The 21277-nt window shown below is 39.7% G+C and overlaps 1 long non-coding RNA gene across 1 annotated transcript; it reads right to left on the bottom strand.

Moving 5' to 3' along the window:
• Positions 1-1136: 1136 nt before the first annotated feature.
• Positions 1137-1900, bottom strand: LOC131238521 (uncharacterized). The gene is made up of 2 exons (XR_009167890.1): positions 1776-1900; positions 1137-1680 (listed from the first exon to the last, which is right to left on the bottom strand). It is a non-coding gene; the product is annotated as an uncharacterized LOC131238521 (long non-coding RNA).
• Positions 1901-21277: the final 19377 nt, after the last annotated feature.

Here is a 21277-nt window from a genome sequence, read left to right as displayed (position 1 = left end):
TGGAATATATCCCTACTGAGAATCAACGTGCTGATATTTTCACTAAACCGCTCGACAAAAGCAGGTTTAATAAAATAAAATTTAATCTCGGCATGTGCATTTTAAAATGATTAATTATACGTATTTGTATCATATTGTATATATTTGCTAGTTTAGTTTTCAAATCTTGAAAAATATGCAAAAATCAGATTTTTTTTTGCTTGTACTTGACCAGTCGTGAATATCCATGACCAGTCGTGCTATGACCGGTCGTGTATATCCACGACCAGTCATGAATCGTGTGGATTTACTTAAAATTTGAGGAAATCATCTTCTTCTTCATTTCAACTTCACTCTCCAACGAGCCGACACATGACTAGTCAAACCCATCTTCCAAAATCTTCAAGGTTAGTACTCCATTTTCATTTTCCTTGTAGATTTGTGTCTAGATTGCTTCTGTTTCTCTCTTGAAGTTGTCGATTTCAAATTTAGTTGAGATTTGGAGTTTTTCTTTTGAAAAATCTGATTTGAGAAAACCCTTTTTCTCAATCCTTTGCAACTCTCACTACCAGAAAACTGGGCAGAGGCTACGGATAAAAACCGTAGCTAAAGGCCTATGGCTACGGTTAAAGTCCGTAGCACGACCGTAGCCATTGGTGCCGTAGCCATAGGTCTAAAAGCTATAGCTACGGATTAAATCCGTAGCCATATAAACAATGGATACGGATTAAATCCGTAGCCATTGCCTCTGTTACACTAAGGTATCTACAGCTACAGATTATATCTGTAGCTAAAAGTTGAGCGAGAACCGTAGCAATAGGCTTAAATCAGCAATAACTACGGTTTTCAGATAAAAGGCTACGGTTAATATCCGTAGCTATTTAAACATAGGTACGAATAAAATCCATAGCAATATTTTCCGTAGCTCAAAATTATATACAGCTACGGATTATATCTGTAGCTAAAAGTAGAATGAGAACCATAACAAAAGGCTAAAATTAGGAAGAGCTACGGTTTTAGATAAACAGCTATGGTTAATAGCCGTAGCGAATGCCTGTTGTTAATAAAATATTTAAATAGTAATGGCAGCTCTTACCATCATAGTAGTACACCCTGATAACTCATATAAGCTAATATAGATAAATACTTCATGGCTAAATCATTCAATCAAACACAATCATTTATTCATTCAATCATATACAATCATTCATTTCCATTCACAAAAGTACAATGCCAACATAATAGTTATATGTCTATTTAAAGTTCTCATTAACAACAAGATCCAATGCCTTCTCGCAGCCAAATAGCTTCTCAACAATCGCAAGCGAAAACTCCATGGATGTGCATCTACTGGTTATTAATTTGCCATCAACTAACACCCTATTCATAGCTTCGCTTTGATCCAAAAGCTCACTGCACATGGCTGAAAATCAATTTCATCATACAAAATGGAAGAAATTGCATGTTATGACATTATACGTAAGAGGCTGAAAATGTGTTTGTGTGTGTTTTGAAGATTGAGCTGAAAATTCAATGGACCCACTTGAACAATGAACACTCTGAGGATTGTGCCTCTGAGGCCAACCCCAACAGATGCGATCGCCATGACAGCCGGACCAATGAGAAACCTCACAACCAATCCGTATGCGGCGAGTTTAGTCCCACAGGTTATGATTCTTGGCTGCAAGGCCATGAACAGTCCTAAAAATTCAAAAAATTCAAAAGCAGTTCAAGTCAATTCAAAACACTTGAAAAACAAGGACTAAGAATTATGATGAGCATATCAATGATCTTACCGAGATTGAACATGGCCATCCCAAGACCTGCATTCGACAAGATCGTGACAGAATTTTCCATGATTTGAGGCTTCTTAACACCCCGTCTACAATAAGAAAGATGTTAGAAGAAAATCAGATTCACATGGAAAGAGCAGCACATCTAAAATTCACATCTCAAAAAAAGAAAACTATAATTCCAAATACCCACTTCCAGTTTATGAAGAAAGACCAAAGATCATATTGAAATCCATCGCTCTCCTCGAGGACCTGAAATTCCAAACCCCCAACCTCAAATTCAAGAAAAAAGAGCAAAAGAACAAAGCTGAATTCAAATCTCTCTATGAAAATCTGCAAAACTCTTCACCAACTGTTCTATACAATAGCAACTGTTCAACTAAACCCTTCATACCCCAACAATTGTTCCACACACTTCAAAAATCTGCTACCATTGTTCTATACAACAACAACATTAAGATATATTTAAACAACAATGGTTTGGAACAACAACTTCCATTGTTCCATTGTTCCTTAAAAAATCTGCAAAAGGATTTTCAATGGTATTTAATGTATAGAAAATCTGCTACCATTGTTGTGTGGAAAAGGCTTTTTGAAGGAACAATGGTAGCTAACATTCGGCAAAAGGATTGTCAGTTATACAACAATGGAACAATCCTCTATGAAATTTCACAAACAACCAAGTGCTTCTCTCATTATACACATACAATTATAAAGTAGACATGATTCCTTGAGAGAATTCACAGAGGACAATGGCTACATATTAGACATAGATTCCTTGATTTCTTCCAAGGAGACGGCCTGTATTTCAACCAAACCAATCTGTGTGAGATCCACAACCCAAACACTGTAAAAATATGTACATCACAATAAAGGAAAGAAACTTCAAAACTCAAATGGAAAAAGATGATTCAAGACAGTGAGATTACCAATGCATACAATAGAGATGGTTTGAAGGAGGAAAAGGTATCCAATCAAACAGATTCTGGATTTCTAATGTGTGGATGGATTTCTAATGTGTGGATAAAGGGTATTTTATATTTCTAGTCTTGAGACACGAGCAAAATACTACCATGTACTTTCACTGCCATAGTGTGCATGAATGCTTGGTTATGTATCCCTAAATTCAAGAACAAACAAGATAGAGGTCCCCTGCAAAGCCCCAAATCTATACTTACATTCTGTTTGATGAAAATAAAGTATAATGGATTAATTTAAAAATGAAATATTTTATATCAATAAAAAAAAAAGGTATGACCATTAGCCAATTGAAACCAAAATCTGATAAAAGAATGCCAACATAAATCAATAAGAGATGCATAAAACGAGCAACACCCTGCCACCTTCCCTCATAACCAAAACATAGTGTTGTCAATGAGCACCTACCTTGAAGCAACTCTACATGAAGTTGCATCTGCCCCGACACGTGGTGCACATCCAAGCTATGCATCACATGGGCCTTGCTTGTTGCCTCATCAGCGAAGCCACACATATGGAAACACTAGATGGTTTAGTCCACATTCAAAATACATGTGAGGTAACTTTATGGTTGGGACTGCCTGATGCCCAGCTCGAATGCCCCACACATATCAATGTAGTCCTAGCACTTGGATCGCACCTCAAACAGCTAGCAGAGATGTACATGTAAACTTACCAAGGCTAACAAAATTACACAGGTTTGAAAAGTAAGACATACATAAACCACAGGTTGGTGGATGAGGTGACTCACAAGGAGATGGATTTATACAAGACTGCCTTGTCAAATAGTTGTGTGCCCCATGGCCCAGTCAACGCAGGTTTAATGTCTCAAATCATCTGATAAGTCATATGTTTTTGCCTTATCATAAGACACAACCCGTAATGGCTCAAAGTAAAGTGCATGATCAGTAAGAGTTAATCGACCTGCAATTGACATAGATTCAACTTGTCATGAAGTGAAAATTTTGGCAAGCATTTGGACAAACCATTGCCTAAATTTCAAATAACTAGCTCAATTGAGAAGAAAGGAAATAACCAAATTGGAAGCAGCAGACCAATACAAGGATTCGCCAAGGTCTGGTTGGAAGCAGCAGAAATTCAATCCTGTGTAGCTTATATGGCATAACTAGCTCTATCCTTAGTTTGTCAACACCATTTCTGCGTAGTTGCTAGGCAAATTGAGGATAGACTATACCAAAATATGAGGATAGTCTGTCCTTTAAAGAAAGGTGGGATAACAAATCTTGGGCAGCGATTCATTACAGTAAATCATTTGAATTAAGGAGTCTGTTTGAATTAACCATCTTTAAAGAAAGGTGGGATAACAAATCTTGGGCAGCGATAGTCTGTCCTTTTCTTATCTTTTTCTTTTTTCTTCTTTTCTTAACCATCTGTTTGAATTAAGGAATCCCATTTGATAGATATCACTGACAACCCAATTTGATTAGTGGTATAGCTAACTTTGAGTCAACACATGCAAATACATCATGTCTGCCCTTATCTACGAACACCCATTCGATCCTCTAAGCTCAAAAAAACTAGTCAGCCTAGTATCCTTTCAAAAAAAAGAAAAAAAGGTTAGAATAGAGGTAGTTTGCAGAACAGCCCACTACAGGGTGCTTACTAAACATATACAACCCACTAGTTTCACTTTTCTAGCTAGCTACCACTATTTCTAATTTATCTTCGACAAATGCTACCACCACATTTGCCTTTGCTCTCCGCAGAATATCAATTATCATAACAACTTTCTCTCCACTGAGCCATTGGCAATTGGTACCAAAATCTGTAAGAAAGTGCCAACTGTTCAAAACACAGCAAATCTGTGAATCCATCAAATCGCAAGTACAAAGAGATGACATATGAGTAGCAGCTGCAGATGAAATCATAGTTCTAAAATTTGCGGAATCAACCCAAAATTCAGCTAAGTCAACTCGACTCAGCAAAATTTCTAGCCAAGTCATCAGGAAACCTAGTAGTTCTTTGGATAAAATGTAACAAGAATGTTCTTTGGAACCTATGACCATGCATAAGCTTCCAATATGCAAAGATAAAATGTAAATCAGCAAATTCTAGTTGGTTCTTAATGCAAATATTTGAGTTAGCTATAAAACACTCAAGTGTTGGTACATGTGCATGCCAAGAAACACCATTATTTTTGTTATTTCCTCTTCATTTAAATGACCATAAGCAATTCAATTCGCATATGTTATTTCCTAAGGCAATCCCAATGAGATTGCCTTGGAAAATTTAAGTTACCGTGGATCTCCATATTTGCTAGTTTTATATGCAGAAATGTCACTTGACAAGAATCAAGTAACAAGCTGTCCCTACCTCCATGATTCAAAAGTTTCAACTTTAGTACAAAAGTTCCAGAATAACAACGTCAACCTTACTCATTTCTTGCTTACATTGGCAATTTGGCATGTATGTTGTGAAGATCCTCTTCAATCATCTTCGATGAATCCTCTTGGCATTTTTCTCATAAATCATATTTCAAATCAACTTAGAAAAAGAAATCTAAAAGAATTAGATGATAACTAAGCATACCCAAGAAATGCTATAAAAAGAGGTTTATTTTCTATATAAAACATTCCAAAAGGTAGTTTCCACTTTACTAAACTACTAGTTATTTTAATTCAATTTAATACTAGATAATACAGACTAAAGCCAACTTGAAGCATACCCTTAGTTTTGAAATTTTAGACACAATATATGCCTTTAGAATCAACATTCAAGGTAAATTGTGTCTCAACATAATCCAAGAAAATACTAAGGAGAAAAAGAAGATTTAATAGAATCCAAGAAAATACTATGGAGAAAAAGAATATTTGACAGAATCCATAACAATTTTATAGAGATATTTATTGATTAAGAGATTTCATTAGCAATTTTCAAAATATTTTAACAAATAATTTCAAGCCCTCAATATCTGTGAGCACCCCTACTTTTACAAACTGAAAACCTGAATGTTGTATACCATTTGGCACCGAGCATTGTATAATACATGGTTGCAACCAGAAAATTTTGGTAAGCTTCTTTCAAACTTCCTTAAAATTTTGGTAAGCTTCTTTTTGAGAACTATTTATCTAGAACTCCACCAAGAACTTCCCCAAAGAATTTTAGAAAACTCCACCAAGAACTATTTATATAGAACTATGAAAGAACCAACACATGCTACCCATTGTTACTTCTCATTGCTTAGACAATTGATGGAAACTGAAAACATGAAAAGGTATACATCGCAAACACAACATGCACTAGCTAAAAAAAAAAGAAGCATATACTCAGAAGCATGAAAAAGAACTACCATCAGGGCATGTGTTGATTTCAACATTAGAAGCGAGGCTTATTTTGACTGTTTTCATGTTGAGTAATAGAATGAAAATAAATTCAAAGATGAAACTATTTGAATTCCCAAAACAGAAATGACAGAAGACCTTCACAATAGATAGAATTTGTTCTTTATGTCAACATAAATACCAAACTATAGCAGTTGGCGCTGTATTATAATGTAAATGAATTACATTAGACACGTGGAGAATCCACAGATTTCATTGGTGCTATATTATGTCGGTGTATGTGGTAATCTGTAAACCAGGATTTTCAAAATGAGCAATCAATCGTTTCGTCTTAGAGTTAACAGGATTAAGTGCCTTAAAAGTTAACTATGATGCCATATATAATCTCAAAACAGAGTGAGAGAACTAAGGATGAGAGGAAGGGCCTTACGGCTGGACAAATAAATCAGAAAAGGAGCTTAAATGACAATAGCCAGCAAACTCTTACCGCTGCAAACTAAATGTTGAAAATCTAAAGAAAAAACTACTTAAAAAAGCTACCAAACCTGAACATCCAGCAGTATCTCCAACCATTCAGCAAAAACAATAAATCCCTCTGAAAAATTCTTCAAAAAATGAATAGAATAAGAATTTTCAGCAATGTCTTCAACCGGACAGTAGACAAATCAGTAAGGGCTTCAACAGCATATTAAAGAGGCTGCCAGCCTGCAAATCTGCAAGCCCGAATGTACCTCTGAGAATTGTAAGGCCATACGCCAACATATGCGAGAAAATCTGCCAACCTGCAAGTAAAATAACAGCTTCAAAAAATGGAAAAAAATGATAAAACTCATCCTTATTTATTACAGCCTACAAGCCAAACATCATACAGAGTAACTAGAAAAAACATGCAAACTAGCAATATGTTGAACCATAAAGTACCAAATTAGTTTAGGATTAGAAAAGGAACAAGCTAAATACCATGACATTTCTTGATTGTGCTTCCATTTTATAGCTGAGACTGTTACATGAGAGTAAAATGTTTGCCTATTAGTTTTACCTCCAATTCCTGATTGCTGGTTTTATCGTCTTATATATCCTTATTTATTAAATTCAGCAGGGACCCACTTCAGTATATGTGTGTCATGGTAGAGCATGGAATTGAATTCTCAAAAGTTTTAAACTTTTAATTTATTTTCCTCTTTGCAGGTTCTAGTGAACCTAACAAATGAGAATCCTGATGGCTGTCAGCAAATTCCTGATTGCAGAGGACTGGACACAATGGCTGTCTTGATCATTAGTCACTTCCCATTGTTTAGCGCATGCCTATCTACAAATAATCAAATGAAAGAGAGCAACTCATTCTCTAAAATTGAAAGCAATGATCCTGATAATCAGACTGGCAAACATCTCGCAGATCAAGAACTTGATTTTCTAGTCGCTATTTTGGGCTTGCTTGTGAACTTGGTGGAGAAGTGATTTTTCCTAATTCAGATGATTTGATAAATTTTTTTAAAAAAAAGAAAAACTGTTTAAACATATGGAAGCCAATTGCTTAGCCATATGGTCAAACCGCTCCCAAATTGGGCGGTGCATTCATCAGAGGGATGATGAATATATACAGTAGTTAAAAGGGGCAAACGAGAGGTTAACCACATTTGGGGAAGGGCAGATGGCAAAAAATATATACATATGACCAATGCGCAGTAAAAAACCCACTACACAAACTCATTGTTCTATCTTCCCAAGGGTGTTGGATCTACAGCTACTGTGTTTGCTGCTGGTTCATGCCCTCTGAGCGGCGCTTTTTGAAATACTTTTGGTTGAAGGCTTCAGCACCATCAGGGTACTTCTCCTTGAGATAGTTCTCCAGGCATTTGAGGTAAGAGAAATCCGCTCTAAAACCATTTGTGGAGACAACAAAAAAGCACCTGGTACCTTGGTATTTGTCGTGCTTACCAACCGTGACATAGTCAATCTTTTCACCCATTTTTGTTGCTTTGTTAGGATGGTGCTGAAAAACATTATCGAGTACCCAGGACTGATCTTCATCCGATAGCCAATCACCATCATTGTAGCCGAATTATGCAGAATTCGTTTTGTCGACAGTGAAATTGGTTCAACACCATTAAGAATTTTCTCTTCCTCACACGTGAATAGATCCAAGCGTCTTCCAGTGGCAGTGAGAATCCCATTAGCATTCCAACCATCAGGCCCCACAGGTGCAGGTGACTGGGTAAAATGGCTTCTCAGTTTCTTCGGTCACCCACACTCAAAGAACCCCCTCCAGGAGCTCTGGTCGGTCGATTTGACTAATCGTGTGCTCTATTTTCTTTCCAACTGCTGCCATCTGAAGACTTCTCAATAGGGGAAGAACTCCAAACAGGAGATCTTGTTGGTTGATTCAACTCATCTTGTCCTTTGTCTTCATTCCAACCACCAATGTCTGAAGATCTGTCCGTATGGGTACCCTTTGGGCTCTGACTACCCTAGACAGAATTAGATTGACCATGCATCTTGTCCTTATCCCAAACTTGTGGTTTGGTAGATGAATCATTTGGTTGGTTCCAACAATTTACATCTTAGGATTTAGCATCTTCAACCCTCTCATTTCCTGCATCATTTGATTTCCAACCTCCCCAGGGAGTAGATTGATCAGATTGACTGGGCTGCTTCTTTTGCACTTCCGTTCTATTCCAAGAATTAAATCCAGGACACTCCTCTGCTGTTGGTCTTTTAGATTCACTTGCCTGTGTTTCCTTTTTATTACTATTCCAGCCACCCCATCCATTAGACTGATCTGACTGTGTCTGGTGCTTTTTCGCATCTCCCATACTATTACTGTCCCAGCCACCGTGAGCATGAGGCTGATCTGCTTGCGTCTGGTGCATCTTTTCTGCATCTCCCACACTATTACCGCCCCAGCCACCCCATGCATTAGATTGATCTGATTGCGTATGGTGCTTCTTTTTCGCATCTCCGATACTAGGTTATCACTGAAATTGTCTTTCAAGGTAAGCTTGATTTCAAGAAGTTTTTCTTGAACTCTATTTTTGGTGGGTTGAATATTATATATCTCACCACATTCATCTGGTGCATAATGAACGCACTGGTGCTGAAGCCAAGGAAAGTCTATGGATAGACTTGGCTGTGGACCGAAAAGTAAGGAAATAATGTTATTCCCAATAGTAATGGTACTATTAGAAATTACCATTGTATGTCTACTTTGGTCAGTCCAGAAATTGTTGCCGATAATAACATCGTGCTTCATGACATTATGTTGCCAAAAATCATAAAAGTATTCCTTGTTTCCAAGGCGAAACTTTATGTTTTGGGCAAACATAGATGTTTGACTTCAAGCATCAGCAAGTTCCTGTACAAATAGGAGAAATTAATGATGTCGATTACAAGCTAAACACCCAAGATGGTCTTACCATAAGACTATTAAGGCCAAATAGCTTGAGAGCTGGACCTTCAAGAAGATTCTAGCAAGATCTTTTCGATGAAGATTTAAGTAATCCAAATCGAGAAGAAGAATGAAGCAATCTCATCAATTGAGAATGCAAGAATTATAGTTACCCTTAAATGAAGATTTAAGAATAACAAAATCCAAACTTGAAAAAGATTGGGAAACATGTGACCATATAACTCAGTAGTTAACACAACAATTGCATATGTCACTAGTGTGCTAGAATATCCATTAGATTATGGATATGAAATACCTAGCATTGAAGATTCAATTGAATCAATTGAAGCTAAACTACCAGTTCCCAGTCAAAAAACTGAAGAACAAATGGTTGAAGCAATAACATATCATGGTTGAAACCCTCCAAGAAACAGTTATAACAAAAGGAGACAACCAGCCAAAGTATTTGATAGCTATAGTAATAGTTATCGAAAAGAAAAACTTTAGGAAAGAAGAATGAAATCTCATCAAGATCATGAGCCCAACATAGGCAATATTGATCAAGAGATAAGACTAGTTTCAGTTCAGACTAAACCAGTCAATGACAAAGGAGTCTATCTTACATGCAACAAGCTAGCCACTGCAGCAGCAGAAATTTCTACTTGGGAAAATGCAATGGACATAGCAATTGATTCGCATTACAATGAATGGGAGAGTGATAGAAAAGTATCTTATCTTGAAAGCAGCTTATTAGGGAATGCCAAAGTAGCCTGGCGAGTGTTTAAATTATCAACAAAATATGATCATTTTGTTGCAGCATTTAAAGCAGCCAATGGTGGAGGATCCCTATTTGGAGCCTTTCTCAGGCAAGAGATTTGTGGTATCACAAATCAAGAAAGAGAAAAGGATAAAAACAAGCAAAAAGCATGGCAAATGCTACAAAAGCTTGAAATCTGTTCAATGTTGCAATTCGAAGAATATGCAAAGACATTTAGCAGATTATTCTGAATCTATGGAGATACAGAAAATAAGGAAATCCAGAGGTTGTTCTTCACTAAGCTCCCTAGAGTATGGGGTCTGTTCTGGTGGGCAATTATCCACATGATTTCCACTTGAAAAAATCAGCGAATCTGTTGCTGGAATTCCTAAAGCTCCCCTAAAGCCCCACTATGGCATGGGAATATGAAAGGGTTGTTAAACACTTCTAGAGAAGATTTTCTTGCCTACGTTAGAAAAGGAAAAAAAGACAAGAAAATCATATCGATGGGAAAATTTAAGAATTAAAGTGTAAAAGGGATAGATGAGTGTGACTGAGGGTCGATTGTGACCATATCCAAGCCTCAGAAAGTCCAAAAGTATTTGTGAAGAAATCACTAGAGTTATTCAAGTGCTTGGCAACTTTTTATCAGATACCACCAGGTTTGCTAGTGAGTGTGACTGAGGGTCGATTGTGACCATATCCAAGCCTCAGAAAGTCCAAAAGTATTTGTGAAGAAATCACTAGAGTTGAATTCTACTTGCAGAGTAGTTGAATAAGTGTAGACTTGTAATCAACACTCATTGGAAATTTCACTGTAGAAGTTCTAACAGTTTGGAGAAGAAACTTGAAAGAGTAAGAGAGCTCAATAATAATTCATAGACAGAGATTTGTGAAGAAATCAAGTACAGTCCTAAACATCACCTTGTTCCTTCAAAAGCTGATTTCCTGGCATTTTCGTTTCTTTGACTGAATTGTGTAACTTTAATGATCGAAATCGAATTAAGCATGAACATTATTTGCTGAATGGTCTCTTGCTACCCATGTCTCAAAAATAATAAGAAAACCTTTAAATTAATTAGAAACACATTTAAATTGTTTGGGGAATTTTATAGAAAACTAAGAAAATATGATAATGTATTAATTTAAAGTTTCACTATCATTTCAGATGTTTTGCTTGAGTTTCACCATCGTTTCACTCATGTTTAACTTACTCTTGAGAAACGTTTCACAAGAGGTTTGCTTATGTTACCGATAAAGGGAAAAAAAAAAGAAACGAAAAGAAAAAGAAGTCTGAAATGAGTTTCTCTTATGTTTTACAAATGCATCACAAGTGTTTCAAAGAAATTTTGAAGTGCAAAATTATTACTTTTTCAAAATTGCCTTTCACAAACGTTCCCCAAGGGAATGCATTTCAATTATGACAGAACATTTGAAATGCAAATCTGCCTTTTCTGAAATGCATTTCAGATGGCCCTAAGGTGTTTCCAGCTACCATGGTCAAGATGAACTATTTCACATATGTAGGTTACAACTACCATCAAGAAACATGTTTTCCTGAATGGTGTGGATCTGTTACCAAAGAAATCAATCAGATACCTATCCACATTTCACACAGCCAATTGATATTTAGTGCATTTCAAGGTCACACATTAACTAGACTTTATCATAAAACTACCCCAGGTGCCATTTTTTTAATTCTATATATTTCTTTATTTTTCCTTCTATTTTGAGAAACATGGTGGTGACTCAGCTGAGTCACCCCAACTCCAATACAACTCATCTCAAGACCAAATGAGTTGGTGCAAGTCTTAAAACCATGTAGACAATGGCTAACCAGCATATGTCTGAGCCCAACCTCTCACTTATGGAGCCATGAACACAGAGCCCCCGCTAAAGCCAACAGGAACAGATCTCTCATTCTCCACAAGCACATCTTTAGATTTCAACAATACAATGTACAGATCTATGACATGCATACAAGTTCCAATAGAATCAAGCTAGGAAACCTAACTGTACAAACAGATGAATAGATCTAGAAACATACATGCTTCAACAACCCAGTTCCGATTCTACAGGTAGAGAAAGGATCTAATTGAGTCCAAAAGCATGAAAACTAGATCAGACATCAATCAATCACCAAAAACATGCAGAATTACACAATCTGGGTTAAAAAAGAGAACAAAAACCATCCAGCATCCAAGATTGAGAGAGACAGGGGTGAGATCTGATACCAATAGTGGGGATGGTGGTGACGATCTCTCCAAGCTGAAGCTTGTAAAAGATGGTTGTTTTACAGGCAGCATCAAGACCGACCATCAAAATCCTCATCTCCTTCTTTGCGAACAGACGGCTGAACAGCTTCGTAAACGTGAGCCCCATTTTCACCTACAATCTAAAGCTGAAAAAAGCAAAATATAGAGATGATCAGACCAAACAAAAGGAAAGAAAGAGATGGAAGACAGAATATCAGATCTGATTAGATCACTATAAATGAGAAGCAAACGAGAGAGAGAGAGAGAGAGAGAGAGAGAGAGAGAGATTAGAAAAAGGGGCGCAGGAGATCGAGAGAGAGGGATGTGGGAGGGAAGCGGGAGATCGAGAGAGAGAGAGAGAGAGAGAGAGAGAGAAGGGGCATGGGAGATCGAGAGGGAGAGGGAGAGGGAATGGGGTTTTTTTTCTGAGGAGTGGAGGGAAATGAAATGTTTCGTGGGAGGGGGAAAAGAAAAAGGCAGCGTGGATTTCGCATTTTTACATGCTACGGTCATGCTACGGTTTTAGATCGTAGCTAAAAGCCATGTGGACCGTAGCTATTATACCATTCTTTGTAGCCCCCTCCGCGTTCGCACGTCTGACGGTCCTGGACGGACGATCTTATCAAGGGCTTTGTGGGGTCCATCATGATGTATTTGATATATCCACTCCGTCCATTAATTTTGTAATTTTTTTATAAGGAATGACACTAACATCTAGGCAAATTGAAGTTCAATTGAACCACACTATCAATCAATGGTAAGTATTAATCTCCACTGTTTCCTACTGTGTGTTCCACTTGAGCATTCGATCTATTTCATTTTTTGGACTCTTGCCCTGAAATTCTCTTTCAAAATAGATAGATGTATTAGATGGAGCACACACATTTTAATGGGCCTCGTAGAGTCCCTTATGGGGCTATCACAGGCTAATTGAATGTTTAGAAGTGATCCCTTTTAGCTACAGTTTACGGATCTTTCAGCTACGGTTTTAAGCCGTAGCAAATTAGCTACGGTCTATATCCGTAGCTAAAAACTACTATAGTCTGTATCCTTTGATCATTTTTTTGGTAGTGTCTTTATATTCTTGAAATCTTTGTTGCATATGGCTTCTAAAGGAATAAAATCAACCCTCTTCTTCTTCCAGATTAGCTCCTATCACTAAGCGTCATCCTAGGGCTCCTGAGGACGATCCATCTTACGTTCGGGACATAAGTTGCGTAATGTTATTGTTGAGCATCCAGTAGATATTAATCATGTTGTTCCTTTTGATATTTTTTCTATGCTCCAATCTGTAGGTTGGAATAACTTATTGCTTTGGGGTGGGCCAGCATACCGGTACATTGCCCAATCCATGTTTGCTTGCATGTGCTTTCTCACTGAAAAATTTCACTTTTTCTATCTCCACAAGAGAAGGGTCATTTGAAGTTGATCATTATTTGATTTCAGCCCTTATGGATATTCCAGTGAATGATGAGGGTATTCCCATCCATACTTTATCTGATAAACCGTCTGTCGCTGAAAAACGTATGCTGACTAAGGACTTATGCAATTTGGATGTACAATGGACGCATAAAGGGAATGTGCTTCCTTCAAAATATCTGTTACCCAAATACAGAGTTCTTCACAAAATCTTTGTGTGTAACTTGTATCCTCGGTCGGGTAATAAATCTGAATTGACGTCCTTCATGGTTCGTATTCTCCATTCTGTTGTCAGTGGTGTTAACATTTGTTTACCATCCTTGATTTGTCACTTCATCATTCAGTTTCGACTCCATCCTGGTCACAGTGACATTCCATTTGGATATTTGATGACTGTGTTGGCTCCACATATGTCAGTCAACATGCCAGTTGGAGAGGCCCCTTTCCATCATTTGATATTTAACAATTCCAATATCAATAAAATGAAGCTTGACTTCCTTCCTGGCCAAGGTGATGGTGTTAGCAGTGCTGGAGCTCAACATGAGGAAGAAGCTAGTGATCTTCCTCCTGATGATATTAACATGGATGAACTTTTTGAAGAACTTGAGTCCAATTCTACAAATGATCCAGATTATGAGCCTTCTTCATCTGATGCACGTCTGAGTGCATTGGAAGATAAAGTTGAGAATTTAAATGTTAAGATGGAAAACATGTCTGTTGCCCATGATTTACAGTTTAAATATATGCGCAAATATCTTAGGCGCTTGAACAAAGGCATGCATCAACTTGATACTTCCATTCCTGCTCCTTCATCTGGGTCAGATTAGTATTTTTAAGTTTACTGGTCTGTAATAACGTTATTACTCCTAACTAGTTTTGAGTTTGTCACGCTCTTTAACTTAGCTCAGTTTATGAATTATGTGTATTGCTTATGCTATGTTCTCATATCTTGACTAGTTACCTCTCATATTTCTCATTGATTATTTCTCCTAGGCCATCTATTTTGTGCTTCCTTTGTCTTATTGTGAACAAAAGGGGGAGTACGAATATGTTATGGATATGTATATGGATATGGATGTTGTTATGAGGGGGGAGTAGCATTGCATTGTATGGTGTTTTATGAGTATGTTACTCAGGGGGAGTATGTGCAAAGGTGTGCAGAGGTAGACTGAATATTGATTTACAAGTCTGCAGGATGCCGGTTGATAACAACTGGTGCATGATTCTTTAATTAGATATAACAACTGGTGCATGATTCTTTAATCAGATATTCTGTGTTATGTAACATATCTTGAAAGTGTGTTTTGTCACTAATTTGACAAAAGGGGAGATTGTAAGTGCTATAGTTTATAGCCCTATTTGTTGTCAAATTTGTGGTGCCAAAGACACTGTTATGAAGCTTGCATCTGTGAAGAACAATGCTCTACTCAAGATCAACTTAGTTTGACAAGCACTGTTCTGTAACGCCCTGAAATTCGGGGGTCGAGCATAACTCAGCTCCCGAGTTCCAAAACATCACTTATGCAACATAATTAATGAATGATGTATGTTGACTGTATTAGCACATAAACATGGGATAGATTAAGCCAAAACACGATATGATTCAGGGATAAGTGAATAAAGCAAGCGGAAGACTTATAGTAAAATACGTGTACAAGTGTAAGTCCCTGAATTACATATACAACCAGATCATGTAAAAGTGTTATTTATCAAAATTATAAGTACAAGTTACATCATTTCATTCCCAAAATAATCATCCCATAGATCCCGCGCAGATCGAGGCTCGCTAGAACCCGTCGAAAATGCATATAGGAGAAGGCGGCCTCGTCGTCATCCCTCCCGCTCTGCCTCGACGTCGCATCCACATCTGCAACATCGGGCCGACAGAGTCTGGTGGGTGTGCAACACCGCCTTAAACGTGGGAGTGAGTGATCAACTTGGAACAATAAGGCATGGTTAACATGTTATCGCTCAATCAAACAAGAATGATAAAGCAGACAATTAAATAAATCCTAAGTACTCTTATTAATGCGTATGAATGCAATATGATGCGTGCCTCACGCGTACACCCTCAGCGCGCTTCATCTTACGTAACGCATCACAACGCCTCAAAGTGCGCCACATCTACAAATCACAAGAAAATGCGGTGCATGGATATGATTACCAAGTTGTTATAAGACCAATTCATAAAGCAGGATAGTGAAGCTAAGATACCTTCCTCAAATCACCATCCAACCGTGATCCATACTAGGGTCGTCAATCCTAGACATCTCATACGATCATATAGTTGAGGTCGTAGCAAAGGGCTCGTCACCAATCAATGCACGCCTTTCATGCCCTTACTACCACAGATCGGCTCGTCACCTCCTTGCGGTATCCAGGTATGCTCGAGGTCACTACAAAGGGCTCGTCACCAATCAATGTAGGCCGACAGCACGAATATAGTGTCCCATACCACCATAATCGGCTCACGAGTTTAGTTGCTCACCGGTCACTACGGGAGGCTCGTCACCCCGGCGTAGGCCGACCTCGACCACGGTGTCCCATACCACCATGTCCGGCTCATGAGTCTTAGCGGATCGTGTACCATGGTTATTAGGATTTCACGGTAAGTTCGGACCCTAGATTCAAGCAGAGCGCCCATACATGGTTAACATACACTGGACAATCGGGTTAGTTGACGAACTCGACTAGCACGAGCGCACGTTGAATTGAACGACATAGAGTGCGCAAACACTCCGCGTGGCCAAACCACTGCCGCCAACTCTAATACGACTCGGGTTCGTCTAATGCGTCTCACGTGGCGAAAGCAATCTCAACCACGACCATAGGGTCAATTACCGATTTCCTGGACTAAGGCATAGTCCCAAACATCCTACACTACGACAGATATTCATATGGAATGTAAAACAGTAATGGAACAACCACTCAAATCATGGTGCATACACATCTGAAGAATATCAACTTAACATAAATGTAAGCATAGGAATGCTTGAATTTAAATAACTTGGAATGTAAATGCATAAGGGAAATCATGCGCATCCATAGAAGTATTGAGAATCACTTCTCAACGCCTGCATTTAGTGTAATCAGTTACACGTAGATCATTCATGCATCTCTACAAACACTTAGCATCCATGGAACAACATACATGACGCATGTTGAAATACATGCACTTAGACAATTCCTTCTTCCAAGGAGTTGTCATACATGCATCTAGCATACATACATGACCAATAATCATGGCAAGCACAAGTGCGTATTTTATACGTATACGGTACTTTATAAATACACTTAGAATACACAAATCTCAATAGAGCACATGCATATCAGGAAAGCAATGTAAACATAACATTTAACATGTGAAATCTCATCCATAACAAGAATAAATCACTAACTGGGATTGAAAGCCTTGAAAACCATAACCTATACACTTAAAGTCCGCACCTTAAGCGAGGAAAGAATAGCCGAACTGATTTAGACGAGTTGTCTTCGTCAACGGCGCAAGAATACCCTAAAATAAGGATAGAAATGAGATACAACAACACCAAGTCTAATCTAAGCTCTAACACAGATTAGGGTTAGTTTAACTTACCCCAAAAGATCTCAGAATCGTCAGAGGAACGATTCAAAGTAAAGGTTCAAAGGTGAAGAAGAACAAGGAAGAATCAAGATGATTCACCAACCAATCTCTCTCACTAACTCTCTCTTTTCCACTCTCTTTCCAAGCTAGGGTTAGAGAAAATTCGTATGGAAATGAGAGCTAGGGTTTAAGGACTATATATAGGCCTTAAAATGATGGAAATAACCCCATGGTCAAGGTATACTTAGGTTATAACCAAAGTACGCCTTTCTCGATCCAACGAAGCACTTCTGGTGGGCCTATAACCACGAAAGGTCGGACTTAAGCTCACTGACCATGGATCTAGGTCAGGCTGAGTTTTCGTACCGACCGGCTCTTCAGATCAACCGTGGCGGACCACACTCAATTCAACGGTCACGGAAACTCGATCAGGTCCACAAGCACTAGGATATGCCTGGGCCAACCATCCTGATCAGAGGGTGAAATTGGGTCAGAATCCAACGGTCAGAATGCTTAAAATCGTCGCGCAAGCGACACGACTCAGATTTCATAAAAAGCTTATTAAATTCCAACCGTTCTCACACTCTTCACTCCGAACTCAACCAAATCGACCCAGAACATCAGATCGACTTGATTTTTGAGGTGAAGACCAAGCCCAACTCAGTGACCGCAACAGCCTAAGATCATCGCCATCGGACTTTCGACGCGCGGTCTAGGTCCGATCCAGGTCTTCCAAAAATTCCCCAGAACAACTGGATTTAGCGATGGATCCCAGATTTCAGAGTAACGTAGCGCTCACTAATCTGCACGTTTAGAGCCATGCAGATACGATTTAAAGTGATTGATGCGAATTTCACAAGCAATCAAGTAAAGCGCTAATTACCCCAAAAACAACTACTTAAGGAAAGATTAGCACAAAAATTCCAAGGTCGTTACAATCTACCCCCCTAAAAGAAAATTTCGTCCTCGAAATTCATACCTTCATATAATCCTCGAGGATCAGAGGGTAGGTCTTCCTGACCTCAGCTTCAGATTCCCAAGTAGCCTCTTCTACGCCATGATGCGACCATAACACCTTCACGAGAGGGATAACCTTGCTACGCAGTACCTGCTCCTTTCTATCCAGAATACGTGTTGGTTGCAGTACATAAGTGGCATCCTCACTTAACTGCACTTGCTCCCAACTGATAATATGCGAAGGATCAGGAACGTACTTCTTCAGCATAGAAACGTGAAATACGTTATGCACGCCCGCAAGAGGTGTGGGCAAAGCAAGGCGGTAAGCTACCGCTCCCACTCGATCCAGAACTTGAAATGGACCAATAAATCTCGGCGTCAGCTTTCCCTTCTTACCGAACCGCAAAACTCCCTTCATAGGAGAGACCTTGAAAAACATGATCTCCCACTACGAACTCAAGCGGTCGACGCCTCGTATCAGCATAACTCTTCTGCGGGTCGCTGCTAGAAATCGACGTCGAATGATGTCAACCTTCTCTCAAGTCACCTGCACCAACTCGGGGCCAAGCAAACTACGCTCACCAATTTCGCCCAACAATGTGGTGCTCGCACGGCGACCATACAACGCCTCGTAGGGAGCCATGCCGATACTCGCTGAAACTATTATTATACGCGAACTCGGCATACTGAAGAAATCATCCCAACCGTCTTTGAAATCCAAAACACAAGCTCGCAACATATCCTCCAGACTTGATTCACGCGCTCCGTCTCGCCCATCTGCTTGCGGATGAAACGCGGTGCGAACTCCACACCCATCGCTTCCTGGATACGAGTCCATAAGATAGATGTAAAACGCGTGTCTCTATCGACACAATCTCCAGGGGAACTCCATGCACACGCACTATCTCCTTGATATACAACCTAGCCAACTCATCTGCAGAGTAAGTGACTCGATCGGTAAGAAATGCGCCGACTTCGTTAATCGATCGACGATCACCCAAATAGAGTCAAATCCCTTTCTCGTCCTCGGCAACCTGGAAATAAAATCCATAGAGATGAAATCCCACTTCCATTCAGCTATGGGCATGGGCTGCAACAGCCCAGAGGTCGGCGATGCTCTGCCTTGACCTGCTGGCACGTGAGACAACGAGAAACAAATTCAGCAATCTGGACCTTCATATTGTCCCACCAATAAGACCTCTTCATATCCCGATACATCTTCGTGCAACCAGGATGCATCGCAAGCTTAGAACTATGGGCTAACTCGAGAACCTCACGCCTCAAGTCAGGGATGTTAGGAACACATAACCGCCACGAAAACGTAGGCCCCCATCGGAACTACCAGTCGGAGTTCCCATCTGCACCAACCCGCCGCCTCATCTTCACTAAGAGCTCATCATCTGCCTGAGCTGCAACGATCCTCTCGCCGATAAGGGGCCTATACACGAATGTGTGCGATAACCTCATACGGCTCAACCACCGTAAGCTTCGCTCAAAATCGCGCACGAACTCCAACATCTCCCACTCGGCTCATCATCGGAGCCGCAAACTCAAAGCCTTCTTGCGACTCAACGCATCCGCCACAAGGTTTGCCTTACCAGGGATGGTAAGAAACATCGAACTTGAAGTCCTTCAATGTTTCCATCCATCTACGCCGCCTCATATTCAAATCACGCCGCGTGAATATATACTTAAGGCTCTTGTGGTCGCAAAAGAGCTCGAACTCCTCACCATAGAGGTAATGTCTCCAAAGCTTTAATGCGAAGATGACATGTGTTTCCATGTCGTGCGTAGGGTAATTCTCTTCGTGTTTCCTTAATTGACGCAAGCATAAGCAATCACCCCGTCCCTTCCGCATAAGGACACAACCCAGGGCTAACGCGAGAGGCGTCGGTATATATAATATACTTAACCCCTTGCTCGCAATACTAGCACAGGGCGGACGTCAACTTGTCCTTCAGCCCTGAAAAGAACTCCGCCCGCTCACTCCAAGCAAACTTCAAATCCTTCCGTGTCACCGCGACAACGGCCTGGCAATCTTCGAGAAGTCCTCGAATAAAGCGTCGATAATATCCTGCAAGGCCAAGAAAACTCCTCACCTCAAGAATGTTTGTCGATGCACTGCACCTACCTTGGCAAGGTCGACGGCTATACCTTCCTTGGACACCACATGTCCCGAGAACTTGACTTCCTCTTTCCGGAAATCACACTTCTTGAACTGTGCGAAAAGCCGATGCTCCCTAAGAGTACCCAAAACCGCTCTTAAGTGCTCCTCGTGCTCGCCGCTCGCCGAATAAATCAAGATGTCATCAATAAATACAATGACGAATCGAAACAGAAACGGCCGAAACCCCTGTTCATTCGATCCATGAACACGGCCGGTGCGTCGTAAGACAACGACATCACAAGGAACTCATAATGACCGGAGCTAGTCCTGAAAGCGGTCTTCACATCCTCATCCCTGATTCTCAACTGATGATACCTCGATCGCAGATCAACCTTCGAAAAGTACCGTGCCCCCTTCAACCGATCAAACAGATCATCAATCCCGGGCAAGGGGTACTTATTCTTCACAATCATTACCAGATTCAACTCGCGATAATCAATACACAATCGCAAGGAACCATCCTTCTTCTTCACAAACAAAACAGTGCTCCCCAAGGAGACAAATTGGGCGAATAAAACCCAATTCTAGCAAACCATCTATCTGCTTCCTCAACTCCTCCATTTCACTCGAAGGCATCCGATAGGTGGGTAAAGAAATGGGCGCCGCACCAGGCATAAGATCGATAGCAAAATCAATCTCACGCTGAGGAGGTAATCCAGGAATCGACTCAAACACATCTTCAAACTCCTGAACTACCGGCGT

This window comes from Magnolia sinica, chromosome 3 (genome assembly GCF_029962835.1).
Source record: "Magnolia sinica isolate HGM2019 chromosome 3, MsV1, whole genome shotgun sequence".
Lineage (NCBI taxonomy): Eukaryota > Viridiplantae > Streptophyta > Magnoliopsida > Magnoliales > Magnoliaceae > Magnolia > Magnolia sinica.
The sequence above is the reverse complement of the archived record's forward strand: the minus strand, read 5'-3'. Positions and strand labels throughout refer to the sequence as shown.